The 19,431-nt window shown below is 37.4% G+C and overlaps 1 protein-coding gene and 1 long non-coding RNA gene across 2 annotated transcripts in view; both read left to right on the top strand.

Annotated features, from left to right (window-relative positions):
- LOC128518883 (uncharacterized) overlaps positions 1-19,431 on the top strand; it is a 429,900-nt gene that overhangs the window by 13,945 nt on the left and 396,524 nt on the right. The gene's annotated exons all lie outside the window — the stretch shown is intronic.
- On the top strand, positions 790-9,112 carry LOC128518910 (uncharacterized). The gene is made up of 5 exons (XR_008357789.1): positions 790-866; positions 1,682-1,744; positions 7,169-7,228; positions 7,678-7,723; positions 8,712-9,112. It is a non-coding gene; the product is annotated as an uncharacterized LOC128518910 (long non-coding RNA).

Here is a 19,431-nt window from a genome sequence, read left to right as displayed (position 1 = left end):
GTGATGTGACTTGTGTTAAACCTCAACTGATAAAGCTAAAGGATCTGAAAAAAAATCTACGTGTTTTTTTTTTTCTATTTCCTTATTATTTTTTTTTTACCATTTTGCATACTTTCTAATCTTAACAAATAGTGTTCTGTAACCAATCTAAATTATTCAGTAACTAAAATGAAAATGATAGAAGTTAATTTTCTGTGTTGTTAACTGTACCTTTTTTCAGGACAGTAACTAAATTACCTCACCTCTGTTGGTTTTTCTAAGTTTGTGTTATTTAAGATCTCTGAGGGAGATGATAATTTGTACTCAGAAGTGAAGAAAAACACAGATAAAGTGTACTGTACACACAAGCTCTCTACACAACTGTATTGTTTTGACAGATACAGAAATTTTTACACTGTATTTACTACATCCATTAATATGGTTGATGTTCTTACAGAGTCTTACAGTGTGAATGTGTTGTTTTTACCTAGTATGGAATGTAATTCATGCTAAAACGTAATGATATGAATAGTGAGAAAAAAGAAATCTGTAGAAAACAGAAAATCTAGAAATCTGTAATATTTTCTAGATGTTGCTCCTGGACCAAGTGATATGACTTGTGTTAAACCTGAAGTGATGAAGAAACCAAAGTCAAATCAAGGTTTTTTTTAAATTTGAAAGAAATTTATAACATTATTATTTTTTTTTTTACTATTTAGTGCTCTTCACACATAATGACAACATGGTACTGATGTCCTAGTGCTTGGGCCCTAAATAGTGAGAAAATAACATTAAAAATCTGTAATCTTTTCTAGATGCTGCCCCTGGATTAAGTCATGTAACTCTTGTTAAACCCGAACTGATGAAGAAACCAAAGACAAATCAAGGTAGGATTTTTTGTTTATTTCCTTAATATTATTTTTATGACTTTTTTTGAATGTTATTTAACCCCTTAAACCATTTTCCCCTAATTACTAATCTTAATGCAAAGTGTTTGGTAACTGGTCAAAGTTAATAGCGATAAATGTACTGTAGTAATGGACAGTTCTAGAAATGACATTAATTATCAACAGATTATGATTTGTTTGTTTATTTAACCAGTTATTTTGCTTTGCCAATACAAAGGCAGGACTGGCTTTGAGATTAGGACTGACAGTTAGTGATGTACAGAAAATAATTGTAAAGTTTTTTGATACTATGTAACCAAAAGGTGAGGAGGATAAACCATGTATGTAGCGGACAGTCCTGTTAATCTCTTAAATTTCTTAATACTTTTCATTATTCCCATGGACGGTTCCAAAACATGGACGGTTCAGAGAAAATTTGGAATGGTTTTAAAACAATTATTAAGGAGACAAAGTGTTGTTTAAGATGACAGAGTTATTAGATGTGTTTTCTTGGTAAAAGTGCTTCCATGACTGGTTTTGGTTTTGAATGTGGGTTTTGGCAGGCAGTTGCTCTCTCTTCAGTACTGCAGACTGTACTGACCCACGTTAACGCATGCTGGTGACTGACAGTTAGTGTATTTAATGATTGTTAGAACACCTGTGATGCAAAGTGATGCATATAGTTAAACATTCTAGTGCTGTTACTATCTATTATTATCACTCACAGAATTTTACTCGTCCAGTCAGATTATTCTGTCAGAACTAACTGTTGTATAATCTTTCATGAATGATTCATCATGTTGAATCTTTCATAGATGCTGCCCCTGGACCAAGTAATGTGCCTTATGCTAAAACCGAACTGAAAAAACTAAATCCAGGTGAGATATATATTTATTTTTTATTTTATTTTTTTCATACGGCCCAAGTTTTATAATTCATTTAACTTTTTAAACCCTTTTATTTTTTGCCATGTATTGATGTTAAAGATTTAAAAAAATTATAGATTATTTTATTTTCATAAAATACTCGTGCCAAGCCTCAACTTGTTACCACTGAGCCCCACCCTGCTAGTGCCGAGCACAGACCTGCCACTCTTCTTTGCACAGGTGGAAGGAAACTAAGGGCATTTTGATATTATGGCCCCGAGATAATTTCCGAGTACATTTGACCCCAAAGTCCGGTGAAATTTGATCAGTTAGAACACTATATTTACAGGCTATCTTCAAGAGTTGGGCTTGGGCATAGTTCTTTGTACTTGTCCATGGATCAAATCACATATGGAAGTTCTTACGGAAGTGTATTGCTCTTTAGATGCAATGTCGTTTGTCTTCACTGAAATCTGGTCCCTCGTAGCACGCATCAATCTTTTGACCTGCACAGCTGATAAAGTATGCATGCATGCAAGAGCTCTTGACATTTTTTCTTCTTCTATGTTTAATAGTGGCTCACAAACCAAGTAGGTGCGCACTGCCACCTGCTGTATCAGAGAGCGTAAATACCGGAATGTACCCAAGTACAAAGAAAAAAAATAATGTGAAAGCTGGCCAGCAAGGGAGCGCTGAGGGGAAGCAATAATTTCCGGGCATGGTACAAATCAATCGTGCCTAATGTAAACACACCCTCAGAACATTTACCCTATTTCAGTATAGTTTTCACGCATTTGTACTTTATTTAAGTAGTTTTTATTAGTGGGTACTTTTTACTTGTACTCCACTACATCCTTCAACAAATATGTGTACTTTCTACTTCATTACATTTCTACATGGCAGTGCATTAGATAATCACAGTGGTGTGTAACATTCGAAGCAGTAATACAGTGGGGCAAAAAAGTATTTAGTCAGCCACCAATTGTGCAAGTTTTCCCACTTAAAAAGATGAGAGAGGCCTGTAATTTTCATCATAGGTATACCTCAACTATGAAAAACAAAAAATTAAAAACAATTCGGAAAATCACATTGTAGGAATTTTAAAGAATTTATTTGCTAATTATGGTGGAAAAAGAGTATTTGGTCAATGACAAAATTTCATTTCATTCATATTTTCCATTATTCTGCTTTAGAATATCAGCTCCATTAATGCCTGGGTTCCAGAGTCCCAAATAGCATAAAATTTAAAGATATTGAACTATGTAGGGTGTACGATCCCTTTCACACAAGACTTAGTGCTCTTATTCAGGGGTTATTATTAGAGAGGAAGTTGGGATTCAGCCTTATGTTACCTTGTGCTTATTAGTTTTGTAGCTCAAGCTTTGAACAGAAAACATGGGCGGTTTAGAGAAAGTTTGGAATAATTTTAAAACAATTATTAAGGGGACAAAGTGTTGTTTAAGATGACAGAGTTATCAGATGTGTTTTCTTGCTTAAAGAGCTTTTATGACTGATTTTGGTTTTGAATGTGGGTTTTGGCAGGCAGCTGATCTCTCTTACTTTTTACTTGTATTCCACTTTTTACTTGTATTCCACTACATCCTTCAACAAATACAGTATGTGTACTTTCTACTTTATTACATTTCTACATGGCAGTGCATTACATAACCACAGTGGTGTTTAACCTTCGAAACAGTAAAACTGTGGGGCAAAAAAGTATTTAGTCAGCCACCAATTGTGCAAGTTCTCCCACTTAAAAACATGAGAGTGGCCTGTAATTTTCATCATGAGTATACCTTAACTATGAGAGACAAAATAAGAAAAACAATCCAGAAAATCTAATTGTAGGATTTTTAAAGAATTTATTTGCAAATTATGGTGGAAAACAAGTATTTGGTCAATAACAAAATTTCATCTCAATACTTTTTTTTATCCCCCTTGTTGGCAATGGGACTATAAGTCTTCATAAGGTTTTCACACACTGTTGCTGGTATTTTGGCCCATTCCTCCATGCAGATCTCCTCTAGAGCAGTGATGTTTTGGGGCTGTTGCTGGGCAACACGGACTTTTAACTTCCTTCAAAGAGGAATGGAAAGAGGTTTTCACTCAAAATCTCATGATACATGGCCCCATTCATCCTTTTCTTTACATGGATCACTCGTCCTGGTCCCTTTGCAGAAAATCAGCCACAAAGCATGATGTTTCCACCCCCATGCTTCACAGTAGGTATGGTGTTCTTTGGATGCAACTCGGCATTCTTTCTCCTCCAAACACGACAAGTTAAGTTTTTACCAAAAGTTTGGTTTCATCTGACCATATGACATTCCCCCAATCCTCTTCTGGATTATCCATATGCTCTCTAGCAAACTTCAGATGGGCCTGGACATGTACTGGCTTAAGCAGGTGGACACGTCTGGCACTGCAGGATTTGAGTCTCTGGCGGCGCAGTGTGTTACTGATGGTAGCCTTTGTTACTTTGGTCCCAGCTCTCTGCAGGTCAGTCACTAGGTCCCCCTGTGTGATTCTGGGATTTTTCTCACATTTTTTGTGATCTTTTTGACCCCATGGGGTGAGATCCTGCGTGGAGCCCCAGATCGAGGGAGATTCTCAGTGGTCTTGTATGTCTTCCATTTTCTAATAACTGCTCCCACAGTTGATTTCTTCACACCAAGCTGTTTACCTATTGCAGATTCAGTCTTCCCAGCCTGGTGCAGGTCTACATTTTGTTTCTGTTGTCCTTTGACAGCTCTTTGGCCTCAGCCATAGTGGAGTTTGGAGTGTGACTGTTTGAGGTTGTGGACAGCCTCAAACAGTCTTGAGCTTTTATACTGATAACGAGTTCAATATACTGATAACGAGTTCAAACAGATGTTATTAATACAGTTGTAGGTAATGAGTGGAGGACAGAGGAGCCTCTTAAAGAAGAGGTTACATATCTGTGAGAGCCAAAAATCTTGCTTGTTTGTAGGTGACCAAATACTTATTTTGCCGATGAATTTATTATTTCAATGTGATTTTCTGAATTACAGGCCTCTCTCATCTTTTTAAGTGGGAGAACCTGCACAATTGGTGGCTGACTAAATATTTTTTTGCCCCACTGTATCTCATACATATTCATATCATATTCTGTCTATTACATGTAATTGCATGATTCCATGAAATTATCAAACATATAGCAGGTGTTTGAAATCAGAAATGGAGATGGTTTCAGACGCAGTAAACTCACAGTCTGGAAGCAGGGTATTTATGATGACCTAAAATTTATTTTTATACATTTTAGTTTCATTACACGTCACCTAAAGTATTTCAAGAGCCTGAGGCTTCATATCTGGTTCCTGATTTAGAGCCTGAAGAAGACCTAGAGCTGGAAGACCTGGAAGAGCCAATGCAGATAGGCGTTGCCAGACTTATCCCTAAGCATAGCAGCCCACTGGGCTCCCAGGGGACAAGTGACGTCTGTGGCGCAGTAATCCAACCCAGGAGGTGGGGATCAGGTTTGACCCAAAAGTAAAGACCCCATCATGCAGGTCTTTTCCTACTGTACCAGCCATGCTCTCAGGGACCGGGATCCAGAGAGCCCAAATAGAGGCTTTCATCGATTTGGGGGCCATGGTAAATTTTATTGATGGGAGGTTGCCTGCGGCACTGGGCGTTCTAGTTAGTCCGCTTTTTTTCCTCCGGCCAGCCAATTAAGTTGGGGTGCGTGTCGCAGAGGACGGCCACAGTTATAATATGGCTTGGACTTCAAATCTCATTTCTGATAACCCGGGTGCCAGAAAAGAGAGTAGTGCTGGGGTTCCCCTGGTTACATCGCCACCACCCACGCATTGACTGGCCGACCCGCTCTGTTTCGAACTGTCAGTGCACCCTTAAGTACCTCTTACTACTGCCCGCCGGGGCTACTGGGATTTAAAACCCCACCCATACCAAACCGGTTTAAACCTGCTTTAACAGAACCTGAGGCATGCAGGGTAAGGTGTATGGTTAGTTTTGGACAAAATGTCTGGGCCAAAATAATGCCCTTATTTTTAAAATCTCACTCCAAACTTTTTTTTTAATTATTTTTGAAAAGTTGTCAGCTTTGCCACATATTTTAGAAATAAAAATTGTATGGTAAATTTGTCAGCATGCAGCAGCATCTTTACTGTAATATGAAATTAACAGGAATGATCAAGCCACAGACATTTTAGACAAAAACATTTCTATAGTGCATGGAACTTTCTCTTTCAATGATATCAAATTCAAATTTTATTTGTCACGTACAGAGTCATACACAGTACGATATGCAGTGAAATGCTTTTTCGACTACCAGTCACCTTAAAATAAAAGCTTAAACATAAGAAATAAATATGAATAAAGAAAATAAAGTTAACTGGTAAAATATACTGTACAAGTAAAAATAAAGATATATTGCAGTAAAAGAAATATTGTAGAAAAATGAAATTAACTAGTAAAATATACTGTGCTAAGTAAAATAAAAAAATATATACTGTACAAATAAGAACAAAATAGATATAATATAGAAATATAAAAGAAGAAAACAGAAATTTTTCCAAATAAGAAATGTAAAAATGACTGAGGTGTGCAAATATGCATAAAGTGAATGCTGCCGAACCAGTAACAAGGTGATAAAAAACAGTAATGACTCCATAAATGCACCTAAAGCTCGATAACGTCTTGATAACAGCACTAAAGAATCAATACTGTTGCATTAGTGTCGGGTGGTGCCTGCGAAAATTTTTTAACATGCTCCAAATTTCCTCCCGACACTAATGACAAAAACAAGCATAACACATTGAGTCGCACATTGAGAAGCATTACCTCTACCTTTACCAAACTCTCCAAACAAATTTGCATCGGTTTAGAATCGGTACTGTAACATAGTCTGCTGAGTGGAATGTGGGTCGTAAACTAAGGATGACTCAAAGAATGCAGATTAGCCATTCAAGGATAGTGACTACCTGATAATCCACACAAATTATCTGGTACTCTCCATATTTACTCTGTTAGCAAATACAGCTCTGATTTATCCCTCAGTGCAAAACAGTTTGATTTAAGTAGTTTAGCGCACACATGGGCAACTTTTGAGATATGGAACATTTTCACTGTAAATAAATGAGAGCCATTTTTCTTGACACCAAGAGTTAGGAGCAAAAACAAATTTAGATGCTTTTGGTTTTACCCAACAATAGAACATTTTATCCTGGAATTATCTGAATTTGTAATATAAAATACAACGACTAAAGCCTGTTTGAAAAATATGGACATTTAAAGAAGAAAAAAAGATTTGGATATGTTTTTATACACACACAAACAAGACCCACGTGACTGTCTAAAATGATTCAAAAGCGAATTTTGGGTAGTTGGTCCCGTTTAGGTGGTTAATAGAACTGTGTTTTATCTTATAGAATGTTAAATCTGTCTTTTCCCAACTAGGAAAGAGCAGTGACGGAGCTGGCGACATGTTCTCAGAACTGAAGCGGGCCATGGAGAAAAGTAAGACGAGCTCAAGTGAAGTATTTGGACAATAGTTTTGACATTGAAAGATATTTACACATAATTTGCTACATTTAAAATTAGAAATTTTATTTCTCACATACACAACCATACACAGTATGATATGCAGTGAAATGCTTATACAACTGTGACTTAATAAGGAAAGATTAAAAGAATGAAAAATATAAAAACTGCTAATATATAATATAATTACAATAAAATTATGTATAAAGTAGGTATATAAAGTGCTAACTGTATAAATGATATAAATTATAGAGAGAGCAGCAGTATGCGTGGCCATGGAGTGTGAAATGAAGTGTGTGTGAGAGCTGCATTAGTAGATTTTACTACATTAAAAAAATGTTTATAAAAGCACTGAATAATAGCTACACGATTAATAACTGAGGATATTAAATTTATTTATTTATTTTTTGCATATAACCATGAAGAGAGTCAAATGTCACCCAAGAACTGATGAAACAGCTAAAGAACATGGTAAATATAATTGTTTTGAAGCAGATCGTAATTTTTACGAAGGTTGTGTTTTGCTTAAGGCAAATTTAAGTATTGTACAATCTTTCATAATAAACGAGTAACAGGAAGGTAACTTTATAATAAAAAAAACTATTGTTTCTAGAATGAGCTTTATCCAAGTTAAGTTGCCAGATTTCATTCCCTGCATTAGTATAACACACAAGCTGGCAGTGTTAATTACTAGGTGTTAACTAGTATATTTTAAAACTGAAAAAAAGTTTTTAGAAAGAAGCTTTTTTGAAAAAAGCTTGTTTTAGATTTGTGCTTTAGTTTATTCAAGTTAAGATTCCTTAAAGTGTTTTTTATTTGTTTTGTTTTTTTAACTAATTTATATTACAGTTAATTTTGGATTATGAGCATAATTTGTTCCGGAAGCGTGCTTGTACATCAAAGCACTCGTATATAAAAAGATAATTTCTTAATAAGAAAAACTTTTAACTTTTAAAAACTCTAACAATTTGTTCCACAAACCAAAAATATTCATATAAACGTTTGAAAAAAATCATAGCTGTGTAATTGAGGCCAGGAAGAGGCGGGAAGGAGCGGCTACTATGTAGAATGACTTCCGCACACAGCAGTTTGCCGACAGGGACCCATACTCAAGCAATCGTGTGCAAACATACATAAAAAAAATAAATAGAAAGTGCTTTAGGCTCATCCACATTGGCACAGTATTATAGTAAATAGTATATGCATGCAATACATGTTGACTATAAAGTGACGCACGCGTACTGAGACCAAACATGAGAGACAATTACCCACACTGCTGCTAATGTTTCAAGACCTTGCTCGTTTCCCCGAGTTTAGATTAATTTATATACAGTCTTGCAAAACACTTGCACACGAAGGTACTCGCAACTCAAGGTTTTACTGTATTTATTTATTATAAATGAGTGCTTTTGTGAAATGTAATTTTTTTTAAATAAATATATACCTTTGCATTATCCAGATATCGCTAGTTTGATTCCCTGGGTGATGCTGTAGCCTTCAACAGCCGGAGGCCTGGAAAGAGCTGATTGACTGAGCTCTCCCATAGGGGTGAGATGGGAGGCACATGGCGCGCTCACATAAATCATGGCTGATTGATGTGACTATATACATGCTTTTATAAAAGCTTTAGAATAATCATGCTTTGCTAAATTTTTTTATAGTATTACTATGATTGTGCTTTACATTTTTATGGTTGTACTTTTAAGACTATATACATGCTTTTAGAAAAGCTTTTAAATAATTACGCCTTGAAAAAAAAAATTATGTGGTATTTTTATAATTGTGCCTTACGTTTTTATGATTGTACTTTCATAATTTCATTTCTGGTTTATTATTTTGTTCTATCATTTTTTAAACTATATATTTAGTATTTTAGAGTATACAATTAATTATAAACTTGGGTTCGTTATTAAGTCTTAATTGCATCTCCAACACATGATAAAATATGTATACATATAAAATGTGTATGAGTATACATTATTTTTACTTAATTTGTTTTATTTAACATTGCTTAATAATATTTGAATGCATGAATTAATCATTTTAGTCTTAGTTTTTAAGTAATTTAAACAGTACATGTTTTTGTACTATACAAGCTTGTTTTTGTAAACATTATGTCTGCTTTTAGCAAAAAATATAAAAATAAAAATATTTAAAAACAGCAGGTCGTATGTTCTGTTCTTCTCTTTATTATTATAGTTGATTAAGATTTAATCAGTGCTGGTTGGCTGAATGTAAAATTCACACTTACTTTAAATGCAGGTCTAGAAGTGACTTACTTTGCTTTTGCAATTGAAGGTCCATTTTTCTCAAGTGGACAATTTATACAGCAGGACAAAATGAGAGTAAAAAATGTCAATAATAAACAAGAACTTTTTTTTCCATGTCAAATAAATGTTTTAACCCTTTATTTTCTGTATACAAATACTACAATACCCAGATTCCTTGTTTTCTTCCAGTCAGCTATGTTTTGTGATGTTTGAATTGTAACAAGAATCTCCTATAATCAACACTAGATCTTGAGAATTTAGTATGTCTTTGGACAGAAATAAATGTTGTGATATTGCATAAGCTTATCAAAACAATCTAATAATGCTATAATCATAGGCCAAAAGGCAGCATAATTAAATATTAGAGTGTAAATTAAGTAATTAACGTTTTTATTTATTGTGGTGGAATTTCAGTAAGAGTCTTCAGTCAAGAGAGGATCACTAGATAAGTAAAAGCGAAAAGGTTTATTCCTGGGCAGGACGTCACAGTTGCACACAATCCGTGGGAGTGGTAGCTCGAGATGGCTAAGGATCTAGGTTGTTGGTTCAGGGATCTGAGGATCCGAATTCGAGCCCAGCCATCTGTGGGTTGCCAACATCCCATACTACCCAGCCACTGCATGGTTGATGGTTCCACTGTGGTGACCCCTTGATGGGAGCAGCCGAAATATGTGTAATCCTAGAGAAGACAAATTGCATGCATACTTTTAATCATTTGGCAGACGATTTTATTCAGAACGACTTTAAAGTTTCTGTCATTGGAAAGATACTTACACTGGGTTAGTAGATAACTAAGTGACATTAGTCAAACACAGCTGGAAAATGGATTTATTTTTCAATGGATGGGGGGATTATTCCATTTCGTAATCTCAAGCTTAAGTGCACTTGGGTTATAAAAGCACTCCAAAAAATTAAATAAAAATTAAGTTTATTGAGTGAGCTACAGGGCGGCACAGTGGTGTAGTGGTTAGCACTGTCGGTTTAAAACTTAAATCTGATTGCTATTCATGCTTAAAAACTCAATTAAATTCAATTTGGCTGAATTAAAACAGTTCTGCAAAGAGTGTGACAAACTTCGATGATCAGAAACATTTTGTGTGACAAACATGCAAAAGATTAAGAAATCAGGAAGGGGGCAAATAGTTTTTCACACCACTGTGTGTATATATATATATATATATATATATATATATATATATATAAAAGTAAGGTTTTTTTCTGCTGACTCTTCCATGAAGGTCCAGGAAAATACAAAAATGCCAAGTAAAAAAGCGATGGCCCGCACACAAACATAATTTATTCCACATAATATGACTGACTTGTTTTTTTTTCAAGGACAGAAGAGATTAGGAACATGTTTTGTACCATTCAGGTTGCAGAAAAGTCTCCAAGTCGAAGGTGCCCAGCAGCAGATTCCGCACCATGGCAGTAGCAGAGGTGGCAAGGCGGGCTGCTCTCCACGCTTCTGCCTGGCAAAACACCCAAGAGCCCTTTCAATCTGAAAAATAATTTCACATCACAATATTAATTTATTGGCAACTTTTAGAAAATTTTTCATGTTTCATACTGATTCTTGCTTAGCTTCCCAATAGTTAATAGGATTTTATGTATAAATGCAGATTAATGATAAAGATATGAAACAGTGTTATAAGCTAACCAAAACGGAGCCAAATACATATTAGCAACCATAATCTAAAGCTATCCAAAACAACATTTATAAACATCTGTAAACTCCATAAGGCATTAGCTTAGCCACCGGAAAATATCATGTTTGTGCTACATACAGTAAGGCAGCATGTTAGCATGATTTACCTAAACTATGTAAATGGCATTGAAAGCCAATGTGTCACACAAGCTGACAAGAGCTAGCTGAAGTGAGGAAAAAATTTTTTACTAATATTAGTTTATTATTATCAGAATAAGAGTTATATAAGACTTAATAACTTACCCAGTATGTCCTGTTGGATCTATTCTCTCTTCAAAATGCTACCGTTCGTCGTCAGGGCCACACAGTCTTCTTCTGAGGTAAATGTAAACTCCTCCCACTTTCCAGAACATTCTGAAGAGTTTCCTTGGATGTGTAGTAGCGCGTGTCATCTTCCAAACGTGCAGAAAACTGAATCTGTGTGTAAACTCAAGCCTGTCTTTGTGTGTGTTTTTCATGCCGGTGTCCGAGGGCGTGGCCTCGTATGTAAATTACCTGGACTAATTTCCGTGTGATTGGCGTGTGGGCGTGTCATGCCTTGGGTCATTAGCAGATAATGAAGTGCGACAGAAATTCAAAGATTTGTATAACCATAGTTAAATTCCATAACATGGCAATTACATGTGATATCAATTTCACGAGTTCGCACATATTTTTTTTGCATTTTTTTAGTTAGTTTTTAGTTATTGCCTTGATAATAGAAAATATGAGCGCATCATGTATGACAGTTGCCAAAGTGAGATATGAGCTAAAATGACCAGATCCTGCCATGAGCTATATATTCAAATTCAAATTTTATTTGTCACATACACAGTCATACACAGTACGAAATGTAGTGAAATGCTTACATGACCGCCAGTGACCTTAAAAAGAGAAAAAAAAAAGCCATATCATAGGGCTTATATGTGGATATAAAGAAGAAATACAGGAGACTTATATGGCCTGTATATGCACAATATATGCACCTGAATTATGCCTATATGCAGCATATATTATCATATATATGCGCATATATCCTCATATAGATAAGGATATATATGCAAATATACTGCATATAGGCTTCATATATGCGCATATATCCTCATATAGGTAAGGATATATGTGCATAAATACTGCATATAGGCTTCATATAGGCTTCATATATGCGCATATATCCTCATATAGGTGCGGATATATGCGCATATATACTACATATAGGTGAGGATATGTGCACATATATCCTCATATAGGTGCGGGTATATGCGCATATATCTTGCATATAGGTTTCATATACAGTATGCGCATATATCCTCATATAGGTTCTTTCCATGTGGGATGGTATAAGAAGTAACTATGCATCAATGTTTGCTGAACATATAGTGCATTTTTTTCATTTCCAAGAAAGACCGTGTTACCATATTTTCAATTTTAAAAATGACCAAAATCTCTAAACTTTTGCATAAGACATTATATAGATTATACATATATTGTGAGATGACTGGACTATTTGGGACAAAAATTATGGCAATACTCGCAGAGGTGTTAAGTGAAAGGTGATGATTCATTTACAGTGCTTGAGAGGTTTAAGAGTCCCAGGGGAAAAACCAAATCAAACCAAAACTATATACAAAGTAACAAAATAACAGTAACAAACAGATAAATGTATGTACATGCAAATTGTTTAAATATTGCTCACGGCACCACAGTTGCACGCTCGCCTGCCAGGTAAACTGACCCCCGCATACTGGTTTGGGGCTTTCTTTTATAGTTTAAACACCACCCCCTCAGAACAAACCAAGTAAAACAAACAGAAAAGGGAAGTATGAAATGGTAAGTATATACTTTTTTTTTTTTATTTTTTTTTACAAAGACGCATAACATACATCCATGCAACCAGACATCTACTGAAGGCTCCTTTTTTTAGTCACTATGGACTTAATTAACATATACTGTACACAAATAACAGAAACAAAGATTACAAACTAAACACAAAAATTTATACTTTCCCTTTAAGACAAACAATGGATGAGTCAGGCTTCTGGTTGCTTTGCACTGGCGCGTCGCAACTTTGGCACTATATTGCCAGGCCACTACGTGTCGCTAGGTTTTGGGTGGCCGATGGTAGGAAAGCAACACGAAAGACAAAACACTGAACAACCGGTTAATTTACAAAATATACAAAACACGAAACAAAACGATAGACAGCTTAACCATGTGTGTGTTGTTATGCACAGGGTGGATTACTGTTGGGGAATGGAAATAGAGTATATATATATATACAGTATATATATATATATATATATATATATATATATATATATATATACCGACTGTAACTTAGGTTGCGTAAAAGGGCACGATTTGAGCGGGGATGCAAGGAGATGGCCACTGTTGAAAAATTAAAAAACCGTCTCCCTTAGATTAATAATGCTGTGTATTATGTAAAATTGAACTATTTCAAATCATAGTGGGCAGTTTACAATATATTGTAGCTGTGAAACGTGAAAGGCCGGGTTGATTCATCGCATCAAAGGTGGGAGCAGAAGTCGAGCGGCACATGGGTTGATAACCTTGGACAAAGCGAAGGGGTCGATAAAGCGAGGTGAGAGTTTGCCTGAGAGCGTTTTCAAAAGTGTGAGAAGAACTGTGGACATCGAGCTGAAACTATGTCAGTGGGGAGACTGTGAAGATGGAAAACATGGAGGATCAGTTGCTCTGCTGTCTCCTTGATGGAGGGAAGCTTGGGAAGCGTAACCAGGTGAACGGACTTGAAAAAGCAGTTCACAATAGGCATAATACAAGTGTTCCCATGTGACAAATGTAGACCCATTACAAAATCCAATGAAATATGAGACCAGGTATGGTGAGGTACGGGTAAGGGTCTGAGGAGGCCAACAGGAGGGCAGTTGATCTGTTTACAGCGGGCGCACATGTCGCAGGCTGCCACAAAGCTGGAAACATCCTTCCCCAACGTGGGCCACCAGAAGCGCTGTTGACTGATGAAGTGGGTTCGTGCCGAGTCTGAGTGGCAGCACAATCTGAATCCATGGCCACATTTCAGGACCTGTGAGCGTAGACAGAGGGGAACAAAGGCGATCTGGGGGAACGTTGCTTGCGCCGGGCTCCTGAGTCAATGCCTGTTTAACTTTAGCCTCAATGTCTAGTTCCATGGCTGCAATTAGACAGTGAGAGGCTATAGTGTCGCATGGCATGGAGTCATGAGCAAAAGAGAACTGTGAAAGAACGTCGGACTTGGTGTTTCTGGAACCTGGCCGGTAGGATAGGACAAAGTTGAACCTGGAAAAAAAAATGACCAATGAGACCTTCCATTGCTGGGGCAGGGTTTTTCTTGTGAAAAAAAAATGTCCTCCAGAGTGCTTTGAGCTGTGGAGAAATGGGATCTCGGTCCTCTCCAGCCAGTGTCTTCACTCCTCCAGAGCTAACTTGTTGGCTAGTAGTACTCGATCGCCCATGTCATAGTTCCTCTTGGCTGGGGACAGACGATGGCTGTAAAATGAACAGGGATGCAGTCTGTTATTCTGTGGAGACCTCAGGGACAGGATCCCTACAACGCCGGTGTTGGACGCATCAACCTTCATCAACTGGCGGGACAGGTTGGGGATGATCAGTATGGTAACTGAGGTGAATCTTCTCTTGAGGTCGGCAAAGGCTCTCTCCGCCTCCTTGTTCCAACAGAAGTGCCCCTTGAAGGAGGTCAGAAAGGTTAGAGGAGCGATGATGGAGCTGTACCCTCGAATAAACTGGCAGTATAAATTGGCAAAGCCCAGGAATTGTCGCAAGACTGGGGTTGGCCAGTTGTAGACTGTCTGAACCTTGGCTGGGTCCATCTCCAGCTGAGAGGTGGAGATGACAAAACCTAGGAAGGTGGTAGACATTGTGTGAAACATTTTTTTTGCTTTGATGTACAAGCTGTTCTCTAAAAGTCTCTGTAACACTTGGTGTATGTGATGCCGGTGCTCCTCCTGGTCATGAAAAAAAATGTAAATGCCATCCAGATAGATGAACCAGAGGTTCAGGAAGTCTCTGAGTACATTGTTAATAAGGCTCTGGAAGACACAGGGGTGTTGGTGAGTCCGAACGGAACTACCAAATATTCATAATGCCCAGTCGGGTTGTTGAAGGTGGTCCTCCACTCGTCGCCCTCACTAATTTAAATGAGATTATATACATTGTGCAACTCTAACTTGGTGAAGAGGGTGGCTCATTGTAGAAGCTTAATGGCTGTAGACATGAGCGGTCAGGAATAGCGGTTCTTGACTGTTATCTCGTTAAACCCTTTATAAATAATGCATGGACGAAGGGACCCATTATTTTTTTGACAAAGAAAAACCCTGCCCCAGCAAGGGAAGAGGGCGGGCAGATGATACCAGCAGCGAGAGCCCCCGTGATGTATTTGTTCATGGCTTGTTGCTCTTAGCATGTCAAAGAGTAGAGACGGCTCTTTGGAGGAGGGAAACCAGAAAGGAGGTCTATGGGACAGTCATACACTCAAAAAAATGAACATGGCTACCTGTTACATGTACTAAAATGTAATATGTGTTTTGTACATAATAATTTCATGTTTCCAAGATAAACATGAATAAATTATGTTGTATTTACATGAAATTCAACAACTTAACATGAATTAGATTCAATCATGTTGAGATAAAGCAAAGAGATCTTGTCACTATCAAAACCGGAAATAGCAAAACCGGAAATATCGCGAGAAGAGAACACAGCGTGTTGAAAAGACAAACGTTTGGCGGTCGTGTGGAAAAGGTAAGCAGGAATTAATTCCCGTCTTTCTAAATAGAAACCAAATATTGAACATAAATGTCACCTGCTCTTTAGTCACGTTATTTTGGTTTAAGCTATTTCTTGTATTTTTAATCACACTTAAAATACCGACTGTTATATGCGCGTGCTTAATCTGCGGTTCGGTTCTGGTTTCGGTCTGTTCTCATGAGTTGTGAAGCGAGAGGAAGAAAGTATAAATATTGTTCATTTGATAAATTAAGTATCATGAATTTTAATTGAATCTATCTCTGTATTTTTCCACAGCAGTTTGTGACTGAAAGTGGCCGTCTGCATCTGACTTCAGGAGTTTCCTGACCAACCGTCTCTAACGGTCATATTTAAAAGCCATAACGTACAGTTATAAAGTACAAAACTTTCTGTTGGTGGTAAAATTTCTTTTCTATGATTAATACTTATTTGTGGTGTTTTATGTTTTTTGTACATCTTTTCAAACTGAGACTTCATTTGTAAGTTGCTGCTGGTGTAAAATAAAAATCTCCTTTTTATCCCGTTTGTCTTATGCTTCCTTCCTTCACAGAATTCTGTTGACCAGGGCTTGAAATTTAAATGGATCAACGTAATTTACAAATGAAAAATGTGTTGTACCAACGCTATTCATTTATGTTAACAGTATTAAATTATGTTGGACGCAGCTGTAGTAAATAAGTTAAATGAACCTAATAAAATTAATTTGACTGAACCTAAGAACATTAAGTTGGGCCAACAAAATTGCTTAACGCTAAAAGAAAGCCATTAAATTAGGTGGAAATTCTTTCCATAATTTAATTACGTTCATTCAACAAGTTATTTTTTTGAGTGTATGTTCGATGAGGAGGAAGTGACATGGTCTTGTTAAAAACGAGCTTAAGATTGAGGTATTCCACGGGAACATTGGATGGCCCGGAGGTTTGTCAGGCGTAGCTGGAGTGCCTGTGATGGCATGCTTAGTCCAGTCAATCTGTGGAGCATGAAGTGTTAGCCTGGGAAGGCTGAGATTTCTCAATAACCAACAGGCAGGTCTCCTTAGAGTGGATCCCTGAAATTCGTATCATAAGTGGATTTGCCACGTGATTGCTGGCAGAGAGCTTCTGTCTAGGGCCTGTCTATCTTTTAGCGCCCTAGCTGTAGAAGCACTGATCAGGTTACAGTCAGAATCAGAATCGAGTGCCTGAATCAGATGATCTCCTAGCAGGGGGGCGGTCTCCTGTAAGTTCACCTCGAACTGAGGCGCGAGTCAACCCGACCAGCGAGATCCATGAGTCCGTTAAGGTCGGTGGGTAGCTCCTAAGAGATGAGTTCATCTTTGACTGCCTCTGATAAGCCCGCGAGGAAGGCGTCAGATAGGGCCCTGTCGTTTTATCCACTTGTGATGGCAAGGGTCCAAAATTCAATGGCGTAATCGAAAGCAGAGTGAGATCCTTGATGAAGAAACCCTCTTCCTTAAATTCATTACAACCTGATTCGCGAGCATGCCAGAGAGCCGTGCTCCACTCCTGGGCTCTGCCTGTAAGAAGGGTGATCACGTGGGCTACCTGCGACCATTCTGGGGAGAAGGTGGAAGCTTGTAGCTCAAAAATCAGCGAGCACTGAGAGAAAGAGGATCTGCATGTACCTAGCTCACCTCCATAAACCGTCAGCGAAGGCATCGAGCCAAAAACGCAAAGCAGAGCCATGGTTGGGAAAGCAAAAGCGAGAGTTATGCTTAAATTTTGTTAATAAAACTGTTCTTAAAATTTTAACATATTTCACAATCACTTTGTATGCTTAGTTGTATATATATATATATATATATATATATATATATATATATACACACACACAGTGGGGGAAATACAGTGGTGTGAAAAACTATTTGCCCCCTTCCTGATTTCTTATTCTTTTGCATGTTTGTCACACAAAATGTTTCTGATCATCAAACACATTTAACTATTAGTCAAAAATAACACAGTAAACACAAAATGCAGTTTTTTAATGATGGTTTTTATTATTTAGAGAGAAAAAAATCCAAACCTACATGGCCCTGTGTGAAAAAGTAATTGCCCCCTGAACCTAATAACTGGTTGGGCCACCCTTAGCAGCAATAACTGCAATCAAGCATTTGCGATAACTTGCAACGAGTCTTTTACAGCGCTCTGGAGGAATTTTGGCCTACTCATCTTTGCAGAATTGTTGTAATTCAGCTTTATTTGAGGGTTTTCTAGCATGAACCGCCTTTTTAAGGTCATGCCACAACATCTTAATAGGATTCAGGTCAGTTCTTTGACTAGGCCACTCCAAAGTCTTCATTTTGTTTTTCTTCAGCCATTCAGAGGTGGATTTGCTGGTGTGTTTTGGGTCATTGTCCTGCTGCAGCACCCAAGATCGCTTCAGCTTGAGTTGACGAACAGATGGCCGGACATTCTTCTTCAGGATTTTTTGGTGGACAGTAGAATTTATGGTTCCATCTATCACAGCAAGCCTTCCAGGTCCTGAAGCAGCAAAACAACCCCAGACCATCACACTACCACCACCATATTTTACTGTTGGTATGATGTTCTTTTTCTGAAATGCTGTGTTACTTTTACGCCAGATGTAATGGGACACGCACCTTTCAAAAAGTTCAACTTTTGTCTCGTCGGTCCACAAGGTATTTTTCCAAAAGTCTTGGCAATCATTGAGAGTTTTTTTTTTAGCAAAATTGAGACGAGCCTTAATGTTCTTTTTGCTTAAAAGTGGTTTGTGCTTTGGAAATCTGCCATGCAGGCCGCTTTTGCCCAGTTTCTTTCTTATGGTGGAGTCGTGAACACTGACCTTAATTGAGGCAAGTGAGGCCTGCAGTTCTTTAGATGTTGTCCTGGGGTCTTTTGTGGCCTCTTGGATGAGTTGTCTCTGCGTTCTTGGGGTAATTTTGGTTGGCTGGGCACTCCTGGGAAGGTTTACCACTGTTCCATGTTTTTGCCATTTGTGGATAATGGCTCTCACTGTGGTTTGCTGGAGTCCCAAAGCTTTAGAAATGGCTTTATAACCTTTACCAGACTGATAGATCTCAATTACTTTTGTTCTCATTTGTTCCTGAATTTCTTTGGATCTTAAGATGTCTAGGTGGCTTTTGAGGAGCTTTTGGTCTACTTCTCTGTGTCAGGTAGCTCCTATTTAAGTGATTTCTTGATTGAAACAGATGTGGCAGTAATCAGGCCTTGGGGGTGACTACAGAAATTGAACTCGGGTGTGATAAACCACAGTTAAGTTATTTTTTAACAAGGGAGGCAATCACTTTTTCACACAGGGCCATGTAGATTTGGAGTTTTTTTTTCTCTCTTAATAACGTAAACCTTCATTTAAAAACTGCATTTTGTATTCAATTATGTTATCTTTGACTAATAGTTAACGGTTTTTGATAAGCAGACACATTTAAGTGTGACAAACATGCAAAAGAATAAGAACTCAGG

Source organism: Clarias gariepinus, chromosome 1 (assembly GCF_024256425.1).
Source record: "Clarias gariepinus isolate MV-2021 ecotype Netherlands chromosome 1, CGAR_prim_01v2, whole genome shotgun sequence".
Lineage (NCBI taxonomy): Eukaryota > Metazoa > Chordata > Actinopteri > Siluriformes > Clariidae > Clarias > Clarias gariepinus.
Note: the sequence above shows the minus strand (reverse complement) of the source record. Positions and strands in the feature narration are given on the sequence as shown.